This window comes from Ochotona curzoniae, unplaced genomic scaffold (assembly GCF_017591425.1).
Source record: "Ochotona curzoniae isolate NIBS_2020 unplaced genomic scaffold, NIBS_Ocur_1.0 contig_3190, whole genome shotgun sequence".
In the NCBI taxonomy this organism is placed as follows: Eukaryota; Metazoa; Chordata; class Mammalia; order Lagomorpha; family Ochotonidae; genus Ochotona; species Ochotona curzoniae.
This window is the reverse complement of record NW_024465751.1, coordinates 5,734,967-5,753,913: the sequence shown is the minus strand read 5'-3', so window position 1 is coordinate 5,753,913 and position 18,947 is coordinate 5,734,967. Positions and strand designations below refer to the sequence as shown.

Genomic DNA, 18,947 nt, shown 5'->3' with positions numbered 1-18,947 from the left:
CTCTTAGTTGCTGCACAACCCATCCCTCATTTTCATTTATGAGGGAAACCAATTTGAGGTTTCCAATGTGTTTTTCAAGACTGTGTCATCCATGAGAACACAACCTGCAGAGGTAATACCTTTAGGCTTTCCTTAGGATGTGAGTGACAGGCCAGATGAGAGCTGCAAACAGACTTTCTCTGTCCCTCTTACATCCTGCACAAAAGGTGTGGGTGAGACGTTGATGCGCCCAAGGATTAGCACCAAGCAAGCATCGCCCATTTAAACGATTTACTATTTTCTAAATCAACTTTTTCATAAAGTTGAAAACAGTATCAGTTGTAAGCTGGACAAATAAACCTGTGGCTGGAAGCAAGGACAGAAGCTCGCAGCTGTTCTGAGAGGGGGTGATTTTGTATCTTGATCTCAGTAAGTATTCATTGACTGGGAAAGTCGTTTTGGTGATTCTCTGTGATCAGAAAGGTCTGTTTAATTGGGATCCTCCTCCCTTTAGATCAGGCCCTTCCCACTTAGATGCAACTTAGAGACTTGAGGCAGTGCTGTCTAAGCCTGTAGACCGAGGGCTTAGCCAGTCAGGGCTTGGTCTTGCCAAGCCTGGGGCCAGCTGCGGATGTTTGCAGTCATGGTCCCCCCTTGGCAAAATTGGGACAGAGAACTCTGGTTGCTGAGCTGCATCTTCACCCATAACAGAAGCTCAACTCTGCATGCACAGTGTCTGGAATGCGCACATGTGCATGCGTGCAGATGGACAACCCTGGTGTGTTTGTAGCCCAAACGAGGTCCAAAAGGACAAAGCCACATGACGTCACTCATCCAAAATCCAAGGAGGATACTATTCGAGAAGTGAAAATGGAGCGTTGTTGACCAGGCTCTGCCTTGGAGTGAGGAAGGAGTCTGGTCTGAATGATGATCCAGATACACAGCTTCAGTTAAATTGGAAGAATCACTTCAGGAGATGTTTGTGCAACATGGTAACTGTGGTTTACAATATGTTGTATTCTTAAGATGCTAAGCAAGTAGATCTAAAATGTTCCCTAACAGATGACTGTGTGAGGGAATGCATGTATTAATTAGCTAGGTTTAGTCATCCACAGTGTATGTGTATTTCAAAACATTGTGTTGTACCAGGTAAATGTGTGTGATTTTATCTATCTATGTAAAGGCGTGAAAGAAGTCCCCCTTCCGTGGATGAGATGGGATTGCTTCCCTGTGGCACTTGTAGCTGTGCTGCTAATGTGAACCAGCGCTGACTGTAGCCGACTTGTGGGTGACCGCTCTTTGTGCTCCTTCGTGCAGTCCTTGGCAGTAGTGGCTTTGGGCTCCATGTGTTGTGCCCAGGGACATGGTGCATGTCACCACAGGCAGTATACTTGCTGAGCCAGCGTGAGTATTGTGTTCTAGGGCTGGTGGAGGGTGCATCAGGGGTGCTTTATCCTCTTGGGATTCCTGAGGCACTTGCACGTGGAGGTGACTTTGCACACATCTGTAATGTGAGCCTTGAACCAGCATCCATCTCGTGGCCCTTCTTCCTTCCTTCACCTAAGTGGTTTCTTTCCCTTCCCCAACTTCCACCAACAATACCTTACTTGGCTCCCTCATGTTGCAGTTGTTTTCAAACTTCTGTTTATAAACTGGATCCTCTAGTAACCTTGCTAAAATATGTACTCCTGGGCACCAGTTTGTGTCTCAGCTGCTAACACTTCCAATTCATTTCTCCGCACATGGCCTGGGAAAATCAGCAGAAGATGGCCCAGGTGTTTAGGCCAGTCTTTCATTGGCGAGCAAGATGGAGTCCAGGTCTCTCACTTTGTCCTGGCCTGCCTTTGGCCGTGCTGGCCATCTGGGGAGTGAACTACAAACAGAAGATCTCTCTGTGTGTCTCCCGCCCTTCATCCCCTCCCCCTTCTCTTCTCCTTCGCTCACTCCCTTCGCCCCCTCCTCTCACTTTCCACGTTTTCTCTATATAACTTGAATTCAAAATAAACAGATATTTTTCAAGTGGATTCCTGGAAAACCCTTGCTTTTATTAGTACAGGACCCAGCAAATGACAATTTTTTTGTTTTTTGTTTTTTAAGATTTACTGTTGTTTATTTTGAAAGAGAAAGAGAAAAAAGCAAGAGGAAGACTGAAAGGGAGAAGTGTTCCAGCACTGACTCACTCCTGGATGGCCTCAGGTGCTGGGCTGCCAGGTCAAAGCCAGGAAGCAAAAGCTTCTTCAGAATCTCCCACGTGGGCCAAAGCACATCTGCTGCTTGCCCAGGCCCTTAGTACGGAGATGGTTAGAAGTGGAATAGCCAGGACTTGAACTGATGTCTGTATGAGGTGCTGGTGTCACTGCTGGCTGATTTACACACTGTGTCATAGCTGCCAGCCCCACAAATGGCACTTGACTAAACATTTTAGGTAAGTTTGTTGGAGCAGTTAGGCAGTGTAAATAGTATATGTCTATATTCCAAGAATCTACAGACTTGTTTTTGAGAACTAACACGAAATGATTAGTTGAAGAATATCAAAACACTGCTGTGAGACAGAAGGAGTTGTACATTTTAAAGAATCTGTGTGAACTTGTCCAGTGCAGTTCAGTTTAGTAATTGTTTGTAACAGAGCTTATGAGTGTGTTTAAAATATCCGATGTGCTATATGTGAAGCTCAGGGAAGCCTTAACCCATGAGCCCTGCTTGAGCAACGGCCCTGGGCAACTTCCTGCTCCTAGGAATTCAGATTTGGGAGTATTGTGACAGATGTCCTTCTTTGGTGTGTAGTTTTTGCCATCAGGGAAGCTGATACCTAGAGGGGAGTGACTCACCAGTCAGTGCTGTGCAGCACATTCCTGGAGAGGTCGGGCAGCAGCCTGGGCTTTCACCGACCTCCGGGTGCAGGGGTGCCCCCAGCCTTGACCCTGCTTCCATTTCTTCTTCATTTCTCATTGACTCTGGCTTCTCCTTCCTTTGACCGCTCTGTCTTCAGGCTGGCTTGACGCTGGTTCCTGAGCTCTGGGTCATCGAGGAAGAGGGGTGATTCCACATTGACACTGAGAGCACAGGCATTGCCTCTGATGAGCATGGTTTTCAGTTTGCAATCCTGCAGAGGAAGACATGCTGAGTGTGTGACTGCAAGTAAGGCCTGCAAAACTGGCTGATTTCTCTGCAGGCCGTTGGAGTCCAACAGCATGCTGAACATTGTATGCCCTGGAGTCCATTAGTGAGTGAAGCTGATGATGTGCCTGACCTCATGGAAGGCTTTTATTTCTTCATCCATTTATTTGATAGACATCTGCTGAACACCTATTATGTGCTCAGTGCTACAAATAAGGCAGATATAGAGTATCTAATCTAATCTAGGAGGCGGGTGCTAAAAGATGACATTCGTAAGTAACTGTAATACTCCAGGTGTGGCCAGTTCTATAAAGAAGAAAGATGAAGGGAGTAGGACACACCGTTCTAAAATACATCCCTATGTTGGTGGGATGAATGAATAATAAATCCCAGGGGTCATGACAGGTATTGTATGCACTTAGACTGGTCCTTTTTCTCATCTCTCTCTCTCTGCTGTCCACTTCCTGGCCCACTATGGCCATGCCTGGCCATATGAAATGTCATTTCTGTGCTTGTGAACACCATTCTAGGGGTCTCTTTCTCATCTATCCTGCTGCCTAGTTGTGTTTCAAAGCTGAGTACAGTCTCTACTTGTTCTTGCTCTGAGGGAGCAACTTGTCTGTCTGCTGCTTTAAGCCACAGCAGCTTAGATAGACTAGTTAGGGCAGCATGATACTGCTGCTCCTTACTGACACCACCTGCAAGGTTGGGGTGCAGCATCTGCCGGGATGGGTTGATAGGCGCTCCCTGGATCCCTGAGTGGGAAAGTGTGGGTTCCACCTGAGCTCTGCAGCAAGGTGTGCAGCAAGCTGGTGATGAGGCCATGGTGCTCGCAGGTGGGACAAGGCAGCTGTGCCGTTGCATGTCTCCCTCCTTGCAGTAGCTATTAGAGGAGTTTTCTCCCTTGGTCTTCCTCTTGTCTCTCCTGATGGCTGCTCCAGACTCTCGTTAGCAGCACTGCTTCACACCAGCCTCACCCCCTCTCTTTCCCAGATTAGACTCTGCCTGGCTTTCAAGGTCCCCAGAATTCTGACCCTCTCCTAGGGCTCCCAAATATTTTGTCTCTATTCCAGCCTCATGGGGCTCCCTGCCAGCCCCTGAGCATGCAGCCCCCATCCTCAGTCCAGACCATGGACTGTGGATGCCCCCTCCATCCTCTTGTTTAATACCCTTCCTTCAAATCAGGCTCTGGCCGTGGCCCTGAACCTATACCCCACAGGGCCCGCACTTGACACATCCTCAGCAGTCTTGTTTTATTATCTTACATTTCATTCCTTTGCGGTTATCTGACATTCCGCATGTTGAAGTCTTGACTCCCTAGCTAGGTTATACACTCAAGGAATGGTCTCAGTTTTGCAATTCCTCACCACAGTGTCTTGGTGATACCAGGCACTTTAAGAAACAGATTTTTCAAGAATCAGTTGGATCGGCAGTGGAGCCAAACCAACTGGAGTCTTCCAGGGGCCATCCTTTCTCTCTTTATTGTTCAGCCTGCTCTGCCTCCCATCCCCAAGCCCTCTAGACATTGCTGGCACTGCACGTGTGGGTATGCTTCCTGAAATCCACCTTTGCATCAACAGGTGGCTGTGCAGGCTGCCTGGCATTAGCTACCACTGTCCTAGCATCTAGAATAAGGAACACACAGGAGGCCTGGCAGGATGGGATCAGGCAGCCAGCTGCACCAGGGGTTCTCCAAGGAGATGATGTTCAGGCTGAGCTAGCAAAAAGGTGATCATTTGCCTGACAGAGCAGCCAGGGCAGGGAGGTGGAGATCTCCACTAGAGCCAGGGGTGAGTAAGAGCTAACCGGAGGGTGTGAGGGAAGGATTGAGGGCTCCTTCCCACAGACTGGAAGGAGCTTGGCTGTGGTCTTAGTCCTAAAGGATGCTCTGGCAGGTTTGTTTTGCTTTGTTTTGTTTTAAAGATTAGTTTATTTGGATTTATTATTTGTTTTTATTTGAAGATCAGAGTTATAGAGAGAGAAGAAGAGACATCACTTCCCAAGTAGTCTCAATGGACAGGACTGGACCGATCCAAAGCCAGAAGCTTCTTTTGGGTTTCCCAAGAGAGTGCAAGGGCCCAAGGAGTTGGGCTGTCCTCCACTGCTTTCCTAGGCCATTAGCAGGAAACTGAATCAGGAGTGGAGTTGCTGGGACTCTAACTGGCTCCAGTAGAGGATTCTGGTCCGGCAGCAGGAGTGTCAGCCTGCTAGACCTCCTGTGGAGGGTTTTAAGGATGAGAACTGGTCTTTGCCTCTGTCCTTTCTTCGTGTCCTTTCCTTTCTACCATTGACATGTCTTGTATTTTTTCATTTTCTGATGCAATTCTTTGTGTTTGCTTTATTTGAAGGTAATTTTAGTTTATCTTTTATTAGGATCAATAGTTTTCATTTCCTGGCTCCTGACTTCGGCTTGGCCCAGCTATGACCATTGCATGTGTGTGGAGAGTGAGCCAATGGATAGATCTCTCTCTCTCTCTCTTTCTCTCTCTCTCTTTCTCTACCTGGCTGTCACTCTCTCTCTCTCTCTTCTCTCTGTCAGTGTACCTTCCAGGTAAAGCAAAGTGAATAAATGATTTTTGCATGGTACTTTAGAGTGCCCAAGTTCCAGAATCCCGTAACAACATCTTCAGCCTTCCTGCCCGTGGGTCAGCCCTACATCCCAGAAGCCCATGTTTTATACAGATGTATTTTCTGTGGACAAGGTTTTTTAAAAATTTTTTTAAAATGTATTTATTTTTATTGCCAAGTCAGATAGACAGAGAGGAAGATCTTCAGTCTGATGATTCACTCCCCAAGTGGCTGTAATGGCCAGCATTGAGCTGATCTGAAGCTGGGAGCCAGGAGCTTCCCCCAGGTCTCCCATGTGGGTACAGCATCCCAAGACTTTGGGCCATCCTCGACTGTTTTCCCAGGCCACAGACAGGGAGCTGGATGGGAAATGGGGCTGCCAGGCTGCCACGAACCGGTGCCTGTATGGGATCCTGGCATGTGTAAGACGAGGACTTAAGCCACTAGGCTATCATGTTGGGCCCATAGACAAGTTTTTTTTTTTAACTTTTATTTTATTTTTATTTAAAAAGGAAAGTTACAGAGAGAAGATCTTCTCACTGCTGATTCATTCCCCAAATGACTGCAATGGCTGGAGCTGAACTGCTCTGACTGTGGGAGCCCAAGAGCTTCTTCTGGGTCTCCCACATGGGTACCAGGTCCCGAGGCCTTGGACCTTCTTATTCTTCTTTCCCAGGCCATCATCCGGGAGCTGGATTGGAAGTGGAGCAACTGGGAAATGAACCAAAACCCATATAGGATGCTGGCACCATAGGCAGGTAGAGGGTTAGTTCACTATGCCAGGCCCTGACAGGGGTTTTGTCTGTAGTTTTATATGCAAATGTCCTTGTTTATTAATTTTTTTCTTGCTTTTTCAAGAAATATTAAGCTTCTTCCCTCAAATTTTCTCATCGTTCCAATTTTTCCCACACTTCGGTGCTGGTAGTTCTCAGGGCTCTCTGTGGGAAAGAGGACTTCTCTAAGCTGACAAGGTTGGTCAGCAGGTGTGAGTAGGGACCAGCATGGCGACACAGCATGGTGAGCAGCACTTGACAATGTCAGCATCCCGTGTGGACACTGGTTTGAGTCCGTCTGCTCCACTTCTTGAGATCCCTGCTGAGGTAATTGGGAAAGCAGTGAGAGGTGGGATGACTCCAAGGAGTTCCCAAGGTTCCCTGCCTGCTGTGTGAGATCCAGGTGGAATTCCAGGTTCCCTGGTTCTGCCTGTTCTAATGTGGCTATTGTATCTATTTGGGGAGGGAACCAGTGGGTGAAAGATTCTCTCTCTATAACTCTGCCTTTGAAATAAACTAATAAATTTTAAAGTACATGTTAGCATTCTCAAATATATAACCTCTTAAAAGTAGTAGGGTGTGTCTGTAATCTTGCGTACCTGGGAGTCACATCAGAACAGGGAAAGCATGGCATCTGTCTCATGGAAAGTTAAAGAAAAGATTGAAAAATCGATTCTGGAGTTTGTTCTCAGAGTTTATAGGATGCTTGTCCTCCCGTGGTAGTGACAGTGAGAGTTTGTCTTTCTGAAGAATGGGTCAGTAGATATTGCAGCCTGGGTTGGCCTTGTGTCCTTGTTTGGAAGGTTCATTTAGAAGTCATAGTGTAGGGTAGAGAAGGTGATGCAGAAAGGGTTTCTTGAAGCTGGCTACATTTAGGAACAAAGTTAGAACCAGGGAGCTTCAGGGATCCTTGGTGCTCCACTGCCTGGAGCTTTTCAAACATCAGGAGGGCCTTGGTGGAGGGGTAGGATGCAGCACCTGCAGCAATGAACACAGTCTGTTCTTCCTGGGAGGATGAAAACTCCATATCTACGGGGAGAACAGCTCTTCATAAGCAAGTTGAGGGATCTGGCTACTGGAGGTTATAGGAGTGTCACAGTTTGTTCCTTTCTCTTGCTCTTTAAAGATTTATTTATTTTTATTGAAAGACAGATTTACAGAAAGGAGAGACTGAGAGAAATATCTTCCTTCCACTGGTTTATTCCCCAAGTGGCTGCAACATCCAGAGCCGAACTGATCCAAAGCTAGGAGCCTCTTCAGTGTCTCCCACACCTGTGCATGGTTCCATGCACTTGAGCCGTTTTCCATTGCTTTCCCAGGTCGCAAGCAGGGAGGTAAATGGAAAGTGGAGCAGCTGGGTCACAAACCAGCACCCACATGGGATGCTGGCAGTTGGAGGTAGAGGATTATCCAGTTGAGCCATTGTACTGGCCCGTCATTTCTCTTTTTTGTAACCTGATTTATTTAGTTAAACAGTATTCCTTTCCACATAAGTAAAGAAAAATCTCTGTATGTGAGTGCCTGTGGCCTCCTGTGCCCCTAAAGTGGCTTCACTAAAGGGCAGCATGAATCTGTGTTTTCTGAGACATGTCATAGTGTCACAGGATGTCACTGTCACACTCACCAGTGGACAAGTGTTAGGACCTCATGGACCCTTCACTGCAGCAAGTGGTAGGCCTGCAGCACAGGGCTGTGTGTGAGTGTGAGCTGGGGAGTGCTGCTGCCTTTGCTTCTCACATGTATTCAGCAATCCCCTGTTTCTGTATCCTTCCCATGCCGCATCTCCTTTAGATCTTGTGATGGTGCTGGATGGGTAATAGCATTCCCACCATTTCACAGACCAGAAAGTTGAGTCCTGAGAGCTTGTGGTTGCTGCCATCCAGGCAGCCACTTTTTTGTTCTGAATTCAGGTTCTCGACGTGCGATTTCCTCAGCTGCTCACAAGACAGCTCTCCAGGGGCCCTACTTCATATCTTCTCCCCAAGAGGGGACGCTGCAGCATTGAAAAGTTGGTTGTGAACATGTCTTGTCTTAGCTGGAAAGCTCATGGGGGCACTGAGCCCTGGATTTTCTGACTCTTTTGGGGTGAGCTTCTCCTATTGAATTTGACTTAAATGGTGCACTCTGATCAGGGCATGGAGTGGTCTCCAGGAGGCCCGTCCCTGGCTGTCCTTCAGGTTCTTCTCATTCTCATTCCCCTTCACTCCTCCGTAAGCATCCACTGCGTGCCCTGTGAGGATATACAGGCCTTTCGTGTTCTGCGTGGGTTTCTGCAGTAGGTAGCCACGGGGGATTCTGTTCTAAATTTAATATGGGTCTTCTTACTCAGCCCAATTTTTGTAAAGATCAATATATTTTAGTTGGTTTACCAAAAGAAAATAGGACTTGGGGCTGAGTCCCTTGAAAAGAAATTTAATTATCTGGACTTCTTCGGGTTGAGGGGCAGGGCAGGGCATTGGATCAGTTTGGTGAACATACCATGACAGAAGACATCACGGAGAGTCAGACAAGAGGGAGAGATCACATGGTGGCCCAGAAAGCTGGACAGCAGGGAGAGGCCAGTCTTGCTCTCTTGATAACCACCTCCTGAGAGCTAGTGAAGACTCTCCCAGAAGCCCCCTTAATTCCTTCCAAACACCAGACCGTCCGTGACTTCCCACTTTGTCCACATCTGAAAGTGCCCACCACCTGTCAACACTGCTGTATTGGGATCGCATTCAAATCATACCCAAACCATAGGAATCCATTGTTGACGTTCTGGGTACCCCTGTTCCCATGGGGGCTGCCTTGACCCACCCATCTTTAAGGTCCTGCCTTGTTCACACATCTTATCCCGGACAGATGCACTCTTGATAAGTCCCACCTTGCTCTATGGTGAGCACCGCACACCTGTGCCTATGTGGACGGTGGGAGTTTCAGGGTGGATGCGCTGTGTGGATGAGTCACAGCACACACACATCTCATCTCGCGAGTTCTGCCAGAGATTTCCCGAATGGTGGCAGCAGCTGATGCTTCCACCAGCCACACTCACTGTTTCTGTTTCACCACATCCTTGCCAGCACCTGGTATTATCAGATGCATCGGAGAGGACGCATTCCACAGCTCAGCTGTGTGAGGGCTTGGATCAGCCTCTCAGCTGTGTGCTTTTCTGCTACAACAGCACTTCAGGCACAGAGGAACATCACCAGGCAAAATAAAAGCTCCTCTTTTCTCCTGCAAACCTCAGTCTTTTGTAAGGAAAGAAAATTTTCCCCAGAAATTCTCAGTAGATTTCACCTTTGTGTCTCATTCACTAGACTGGACCACAGTGATAACAGGGCTGTCTTAGCTGCAGCAAGCCAGGACCAGTTCTTCATCCTGCACATTGCGGTCTGTCTTACACCTGCGCAGAACTGGAACTATTTTAATGGAGCAGTAGCTGATGGACTACTCAGCAACCCACATGGTCACCTTACAGCGGATGTCTAAATCTGGCCAACTTTCTGAGCAATGCTGCCTCTTCTATCCAAAGGATCTTCCCCGCTGGTCAGTCTGATGAGCCATTTGCAAGAATTTCAGAAGCAATGAAGCAGCACCAAAATGTGTCCATTGCCCCGGGGATTGGAGCTGGCTAACTTTACTTTGGAAACAGCCATCCTTGCCAAGCTGATTCAGACCCATTCACATTGCAGCCTAGGGTTCCTGCAGTAGCAGATTTCAAAGGTCAGAGCACCAAAGCTGTGGCCCTATGCCCTGATTCCAGGGTTCACTGCCAGTTGAGGACAGGTGGGACCTAATACCTGTCATGAACTATATTTCTGAAGGTAACAGCTTCCGTTTTTCATCAGTCATATGGATGCTGCTGTGTCCACATCCTCCCCCGCATCCTGCCTTTATTAATTTTTTCCCAGAGCAGTCAGTGCCTGTATGGACAGCTGATGGCCTTAGAGAGCTCTGTGCATGGAGAGCTCCTATGTGTACACATTGTTGCCTTGTTTACTGGGCATGGAGGTGGGGTTTGGTAGAGCCCAGACTGAAGAGGTGACTACTGTGCTGTCACATCACCTGAGGTCTGGAAACCCTGTACCCGTTTGCTTCTTACCAGCTGCCGCTGAGCTGCTGTGTGTAGCCAAGGCCTTGCAGTCATCTCAGCACCCTGCACATAGCAGGGAATGCAGTGCTAACACGCTGGAGGGCAGGAGGAAGACTGGATGCAGTCAAGGGTGCTTTCCCCAAAGCTGGGCCACGTTGTCTATCCCACCTGGAGCTGGAGGATGCCTGCTTGTTAACACAGAAGCCCACACCTCAGGGTGGTTCAGGCCAGGCGGACACACAGATTTGTAGAAGCACTTCACTCAGTGCTGATTTTTCGCCAAGTTTTCTCTGTGAGCTGAGCTTCTGCATAACTCTTGGATGCTCAGGCAATGTCCAGGCTGCTGGTTCAGCCATTGACCTATTTGAAAAGTACAAAGAAGGAGCCTTCCCCATTTCCCCATGCTGCCCATAGTACCACAGCATCACAGCCCATGCCACATCGTCATGCACACATTTCATTTTCCTGACCACCCAGGGGGATACAGGAAGCATTGTTTTTTGAGAAGAAAACATTGCTGCGTTGGGAGGTTAAGCTGTGCAGCAGAAGTCACCCAGCTGAAGGTGACTGGCAAAGATGAAGCCCAAGTGCTGAGGGCAGCTTCTGGGAGCTGGGGTAGGACGGCCGAAGGAACGTGTCCTTGAATAGCAGGTGACATTTGCTCTTCACTTGCCTGCTTCATCTCTAGACTTTAATCCTGACTCCTTCTTTGCAGGAGAGTGCAAGGCGCCAGTCCCCAGCCGACAGTGGAAGATGTTAACCAGAAGCCAGAGGACACGTGCACCTGGGAAAAGGAGCCTAGCCAGTTGCCACCAGTTGCGCCCACACACCCCTCTTTCCCATAATTCTCGTGCACATTGTGCCAGTGGTTTGGTCACTGTTGAGCTATCTTTGTTTAATGTATTTTTGACAGAATAGTTAGTCTGAAAATGCTATTTTCAATTAAACCTTCTTGTTGAATGGCCTTGGTTTTGAAAGGATTCTATTAGGATGGCTAATTACCTAGCAGTTGCTGCAAGGAGATATGGTGTGTTCAATTTCAACTCTTAAGTAGTTCAACTCACGTGCCTATGTTTCCCCCCAGGAGCTTGAGCAGCCATCTTCCTCTCATACTGCATCTTCTCATAGCTTGCTTTTAGAAACTAAAACAGCAGTTTCAGCGGATGCCTTTTCTAGCCTGAGTGACCCACAGGCAACAGCCAAAGCGCCCACGGGTAACAGCCCTGGCTCCGTCTGCACAGGGGTTCTGTGTTGGCAAGCTCTCCTTTCTACTACGACATTCCTTCATGAACTCCATCTAACGTCAAAGGCAACGGAAATTCCACTACAGTTCGACAAGATTTGTCCGTCGGCAAATTGTTGTCACAAGCGTCTTCTTGCAAAGTGGCAGACTGAATTGGAATGTCCTAGGGACTCTGCTGTGACCACGTGTTCCCAAGAAACATCACTGTCTACTTTCCTGCTGAGCTCTGCTTGCTTCTTGCAGCAGAGCTCATATCACATACCTCAACATGCTGATGGTCTTGGGATGTTTTCTGTTGCTCTGACAGAATTCCCGAGACTGGGATGTTTGTAGGCAATCAAACTGATTGTGGTTCATGGTTCCAGAGCCTGGCAAGTCTACAGGCAAGACCGTGGCGTCTGGCAAGGACTTTTTCACTGCATCACACCATGGTCAAGCCTCTCGCGGTGAGACACAGTGTGTCCTGCCCAAGTCACTCTTCCTCTTTTTCTAAAGCCACTAATGTCTTCCTGGCGGCCCTACCTGATGACTTCATCTGAACCTAATCACCTTCAAATGCAGTCAGCTTGTGAGTTTGGGGGACAAAGTTTCCAACGTGAACTCTAGGGAGACACAGGCAAACCCCACGGTACTTGCTGCGTGGATAAGCTTCTCTCACAGAGAACTTTGCTGATGGAGCTGCATCTTTCCCCTTGTTTCCTGCCTGGCACATAGTGGGTGCTCAGGTTTTCCCCTTGTTTCCTGCCTGACACATAGTGGGTGCTCAGGTAGTGAAGGAATAAACATATATTGTTGTAACCTAATTCTTTTCTATTTTGGTTGCATTTTTCTAAAGTTAATATTTTATTATAGTCAACTTGAAAAATAATAAACTTTCAACTTTAGTATCTTAAACTTTCCAAATAAGCCTGGAATCCTTTTTGGACACTGTTGCATGTCTTTGTCATCATCTCTGTTTAGTAACGTGGGTTACGTTTGTCCTTGCATACCTTGCTGATGCATGTTGCTGTTTACTAGGCCTGTGATGGGCAGCAGCTTGCAGTTTACTCTTCACTCAGCAGTATATCAAGGAATGCTGTCTATGTTAACTACCTCCTCGTTAACTGCTACATCATTTTATTGCATTGGGTGGATATGTCAGTTTTGCCTGGACCAAATACATTCTTTATCTGGTTTCCCATTCAACATATGTCCAGATCACTTCTCATATGGGTGTTGACAAACTAAGCACATCCACTCCTATCTTTCGGTAGCCATATTTTATCAAAGTCAGTTACCTACCCGTCTTGGAGATTGTGCCAGACAAGTAGAAATATGTGAAATGCTAAGGGGTAGAAGATGTGCTGGAATCCCTATTCCTTAGAATCTAGCGAAGCGTACTGAACCCTGGGCATTCTCAAGTCTGAAGGGTGATAGTAGGGTTGGTGTTAGCCCTGCCGTTGCCAGCTGGGCTTCCCTGATCACATCACTCGCTGGCCCTCTGTATTTTTCTCAACTGCACAGTGAAATCAGTGAGCCTCTTCTAGCTCTGAGATTCTGAATGGCAGCGCTTGCACCGTGCTTTGATCTAGAGGTTGTGTTGTTAGTGCACCCTCCTCTGTGTGGTGGGGTGGGAAAGGCAAATGCCAATAGGGCCACAGCTCAGTGTTCTTAGCCAAGGTTACATTACAAAGAGCCACAATCACTCACCTTTGGATTTCACACCCCTTTCCTATTTGTTGCTTCTAAAATGCTTTGCTTCATCTTTTGTTCTGAGTAATGTGGCAATGGGGAAAGAGGTAATGGGCCCCTGAATTGTTTCTGGGTTTATCTAACTTCACTGTGTGTTCGTGGGCAGGTCACATACCTTCTCAGGGTTTCCTCTCAATTGACAGCATGATTACAAAATGTAAACTAGGCCATATGGCATTTCTCAGCCTTGCCGCCCACAGGCTGATTCCTGGATTGATGAGGCATTCTTAGGCCACACCAAGCCCCGTGGCTGAATTTTATGTGTTTCATGGCAGAGTTATGCACCTCCCATTGGCCTTGGTGACACGTGCCAAGGCCTCCAGAGAGCACTGCATGGCCATGATTCAAAGGTGGCATTTTCTCTCGTGAACCCTGGAACTGTGTGGCAGGGTTGAAGACAAAGGGTATTCCCCTGCGCTGAGGCTCAGAGCCACAAGGGTCACAGGACCTGATTCAGATGTCGGTGGTTTCCCTGAAGGTCCCAGGCAGGAGTTCCCATGTGGTATGAGAGCTCTAGCCCCTCGTTTTGGTGTCACACATTGGTCTGGACCCGCAGAGAGGTTCTGCCCATGAAAGGTCGGCATGAATGGGTGTGAAAGGTCTGTGGGCGCCTTTACCCACTGCTCTCAGGAGGTTCACCTTCCTAGTCCTAATGCTTTGTGTTCTGCCCTCACAGTGAGCTTCCCTGCCTATACACCTCTTTGGCTAAGAAGCATTTCCCAGCTGGTGAGGCTTACACAGGAACGAGGCCAGCCAGAGTCTGGCCCCTTTCTGCAGCTGAGGTCCTTGGGGAAAGGACCTCCCCTTTCCCTGCCAGCCTCCGCCTCCTGCTTTGCTGCATCTTCAGGAGATGAAATGCCAACTCCAGAGCATGTGCTCAAACCTTCTTTCCTCTTTTCCTTTCCTCCATGAAAATAAAAACAAAAGCAAAACAGCCCTGATTTTATAGGTTCTGAGTCCACAACTGGGTATTGCTCATATCGGTGGAAATAAAACCAGCATAGGGAATGAAGATGGTGTCATTGATATGGTATACATGATAAATCAAAAGAATGGAAGGATAGGGCCCGGCGCAGTGGCGCAGTGGTTAAGGTCCTCACCTTGCACACCCAGGATCCCATATGGGCACCGGTTCTAATCCCGGCAACCCCGCTTCCCTTCCAGCTCCCTGCCTGTGGCCTGGGAAAGCTGTCGAGGACAGCCCAAAGCTTTGGGAACCTGCACCCGCGTGGGAGACCCGGAAGAGGTTCCTGGCTTCGGATTGGCATAGTATCGGCCGTTGTGCTCACTTGGGGAGTGAATGATCGGACGGAAGATCTTCCTCTCTGTCTCTCCTCTCTGTATATCTGTCTTTCCAATAAAAAAAATAATAAAAACAAATCTTTAAAAAAAAAGAATGGTGGGTCATTTCCATTTACCAGCCTTACCCTTCCATTACTGCGAAGGTTTTTAGCACCTGCATTCTTAGTGTTGTAAGAGGAGGAGGGTAGCACTGGCGTCCTCTCAGGGCACCAGTTCATGTCACAGCTACTGCACTTCTGATGCAGCTGTCTGCTTGTGATCTGGGAAAGCAGCAGAGAATGGCCCAAGTCCTTGGAACCCTGAAGCCGTGTGGGAGATGTGGAAGACGCTCCTGGCTCCCAGCTTCAAATCAGCTCAACTTCAGCTGTTGCGGTCATTTGAGGAGTGAACCAGTGGATGAAAGATCTCTCTCCCTCACTCCCTCTCTCTGTCTTTCTTAGTCTCTCCTTCTCTTTGTCAAAATGTGCCTTTCACATAAATCATTTTTTACAAAAAGATGCTTGTAAATCAGGTTTGTGGTGGATCGGTGCAGAGCAAGTTGTATTGTCTCTCTTTGTATTTGAGCCTCCTCCAAGCCATCAATACTGTTACCATTCACAGTATGCAGATTTGAAACAGTGAATCATTCTGATCTTGAATCACCAGTACTTGATCTGAATGCTTGATGTTACTGGGCTGAGTAGGGGGCAGAGTCACAACTAAACTCCCTGACTTCAAGTCAGCCTAAGTGAGCAGGGACTGCCAAATGAGGATTGGGATGGTTTCTGCCTCCTAGGACGACACTACAGAGGAGATGCTAACAGAGTCCTGGTCACATTAGTGAGCCTGGCCTCTTTTACGGGTGCACGTGAAAGCTTTGGAAGGTTGAGGGTTCTGGGCAGGCTAGACTGGGATTCTTACAGGCCAGAGAGTTCATTCATTCATCTGTACATCTCCCATGCTTGTCCTCTCACCAAGAATTCATAATTAACTACGCTCTGGTTGGTGAGGGAACAAGTAATTTGTCAGTCCTCTCACCTGCTCTGTGAGTCTCTATTTGCCTTTTTATCTTTGTATGCTTCAGGCTCGCTTGGTGGCTGAAGTGCTTCAAAGGACAAATGTTCTGGCTGCCTGTAAGCAACCCCATGCTATCAAGTTTTGCAACTCTGAGTAACCCGAAAAGAGCTGCACCTTGAGAAAGCACTGAGGACCATGGCCCCCTTACTGCTGCTTAGTAGTAAGCTACTGAGTAATTGGGTGTGAGTGTTATTAGTCATCCAGCTTTCCCCCTTGCTCTTCTCTGATCACTGAGGGACTCATAGGTCATATACATATAGACCTATATACATACATACTGTTGCCCCATAATGTCTAGGGGATAGCAATGTCAGTGCATGCTCACCTTAATAGATTGATGGGCAGTATTTGCACGTGAGCTATACAATCTTGCCATATACTTTAAATCATCTAATTACCCAAAATACCTAATACAGTGTAATGCCTTTGAAAATGTTAATGACAAAAAACAAGTCTGTACATGCTCAGTACAGATGCAATTTTTAAAAAGTATTTTCTATCCAAGTGGGTTGAATCCACAGATGCAAAAGGCAACTGAAGATCTAGAAAGCAAATTAGAAGAAACTGAAAAAGAAAATTCAAGTTATCCATGATCTCATGGCTCCTGATAACGTAATACAAATATCATTAACTATGACTGTAATCTGCAGTAACATTCCTTTTTTTATTATTCAAAGAGAACAGATTTTGTGCATTCCATAGGTATAGTTCTGAGAAAATGACCGTATTTTCCTTTCCCCCAATATTCTTTTCCCCTCCTCTTTGTTAGGTTTTGCACAAATTTAATTTTAATCCAGTCTATACTTATAGACTTAATTTTTACATCGTTGTTATTGTATTTCCATTTTTGTGCTTCTACAGGCAATCCCCCTGCCCTTCCTTAAACTCTTCAAATCCCAGTTTGAAGCCTGCTTTTATCCCTGTGGCTATTAGTAAGGAACTATAGGCTCCGATTTTCTCCTCCTTCTGCAAGAAACGTTTTCCGACTAGTATGTTCCACATGTTAAAAGAATATGACAAGTGGAACCATTTGATCAATGGATATGAATGTTGTCAACCTGCATGTACACGTTTAATTCATACTCTTTAAGCAGCCGTGTGTTGACAGAAGTTGTCCTATGCTTCCTCTCCTCGCCCTGTGTTTCCCATTACTTGCATTAATGTGGCAATGTACATCAGTGTTGGCATATGAGTAGTTAAAGTTCTTAGTACATGGTGGGTTTCTCTCATTGTATTTTGTAGGTTTGTGTGTGTTAACAACGCCTAGTGTTTCCTAACTTTTCAGTTTTATGCAGCGCTGTGTCATTCCTGCACTATACTCATCTCTCCCTCCCTGCTAACCTCTAACATTCACTGCCATCTCTATAATGGCTCCATAATTTTCCAGCTAGTTACGTAGTTGGCTTCATACAGAATGCAACCTTTTCAGATTGGCTTCTCTTGCTTAGTCACATTCATTTAAGATTACTCCAAGTATTTTCAACTGTTAATTGCGCATTGTGTTTGTAACCTTCCATCATGTGACTGATCCATTTGCCTCCTGCATCTTTTTGCTTCCCAGTTTTGATACTTTTGAATGAAGCTACTACAAGCATGTGCACATAGATTCTTGTGTAGACATGAGCTTTCAACACACCTTGGTGAATGCCGCGGAGAGCACTGGCAGGACAGTGTGGTGAGAGCATGTTTAGTTTTGTGAGAACCTGCCCAGCTGTCGTCTGAGAAAGCCACACCATTTTGCTTTCCCACCAGTAAATAATGAATGAGACTTTCTCTTGCTCCACTGGGCATTGTGATAGCTCTATGGTGGTCTCTGCTTGTTTGCATTGGCATTTGCCTGTTGATATCTGGAGCATCCTTTCATCTGTTAAGTTTATTTCAGATCTGCAAAGGTTCGTTGATGAGATTCTGTTCAGATCTTTGGCTTTTTTTTTAAACTGGATCATTTTCTTACTTTTAAGTTTTAGGAGTTCCTGGTACATTTCCCCCAATTTCGTTTTGTTAATTGACACAATAATGGCCCAGATTTATGAGGTACAAGTTGTGTTGATTGACATTAATGATATCTGAAGTACAGCAGCCATCTTGTGAGTATGAGATGAGTCAACAGACTGAGACAGCAGAAAAGAAAAGAGAAGCTGTAGCTGTGACGGCACTGGTGACTATCCCATAAGCACAAGACACTTAGCTGCCTCCAGCATTCTCCTTTAGGGCAACAATCCTGTTTGTTCAAGGCAACCTAAATTGAGTGTCTCTTGTTTGCCACAGAAAATATTTGTAGTAGATACACAGATTTTCAACAAAGCATGGTGGTGGGCAACTTAGCACAGTGCTTAAGAATCCAAATTATGGAGTTAGGGGAGGGTACCATGGTAGAACACATTAAGCCGTTGCTTGAGATGCCCACAGCTCATACTGGAGTACCTGAGACCGAGCGCTAGCTCTACTTCTAATGCAGCTTTCTGCTGCTGAGCACTGTGGAGGCAGCATGGGACAGTTCAAATGCTTGGGTACCTGCCACGCTTATGGGAGACCCAGATAAAGTCGCTAGCCCCTGACTTTGGCCCAGCTCAGCTGTGACTGTTGTGGCTATTTGAGGAGCGAACTAATGGATGGAATCTTTCTCTCCCCTTCTCCCTCTTCTGTGTGTCTGTATGAGAGAAAAAGAGGCACAGTTTTTTAATAAAAACAAAAATAAATGAACTTTCTAAAATTTAGATTTTAAAGGCAGAGTAGGACGGGGAAAAGAGAAGGGAGACAGGGAGAGAACAAGAACATGTGTTTCTGTAAGCTGATTCACTGTCCAAATAGCTCAAATGTTTGTGTTTGGGCCAGGAGTAAGCCAGGAGCCTGGTATTCCGTGCAGGTCACCCATGTGCGTGGGAGGGGCCCAGGTACTTTAACCATCTTCTGTTGTTTTCCCAGACACATTAGCAGAGGATTGGATTGGAAGAGGAGCAGCTGGGATTAGAACTGGTGCTCATATGGAATGCCGGCAGCTTCAAAAGCAATGGATCAACCAATTGTATGGCAATGCCAGCCCCAAATAAACCTTAAAGCAAATCCAATTAAGAAAATTTAGACTAAGTGTCTGGGGTTCAATCTT

General features: G+C 46.7%; 2 long non-coding RNA genes across 2 annotated transcripts in view; both read left to right on the top strand.

Moving 5' to 3' along the window:
- The window catches only part of LOC121155862, a 273,089-nt gene that overhangs the window by 216,462 nt on the left and 37,680 nt on the right, over positions 1–18,947 (top strand). The gene's annotated exons all lie outside the window — the stretch shown is intronic.
- On the top strand, positions 9,577–12,646 carry LOC121155863. The gene is made up of 2 exons (XR_005883761.1): positions 9,577–9,962; positions 11,225–12,646. It is a non-coding gene; the product is annotated as an uncharacterized LOC121155863 (long non-coding RNA).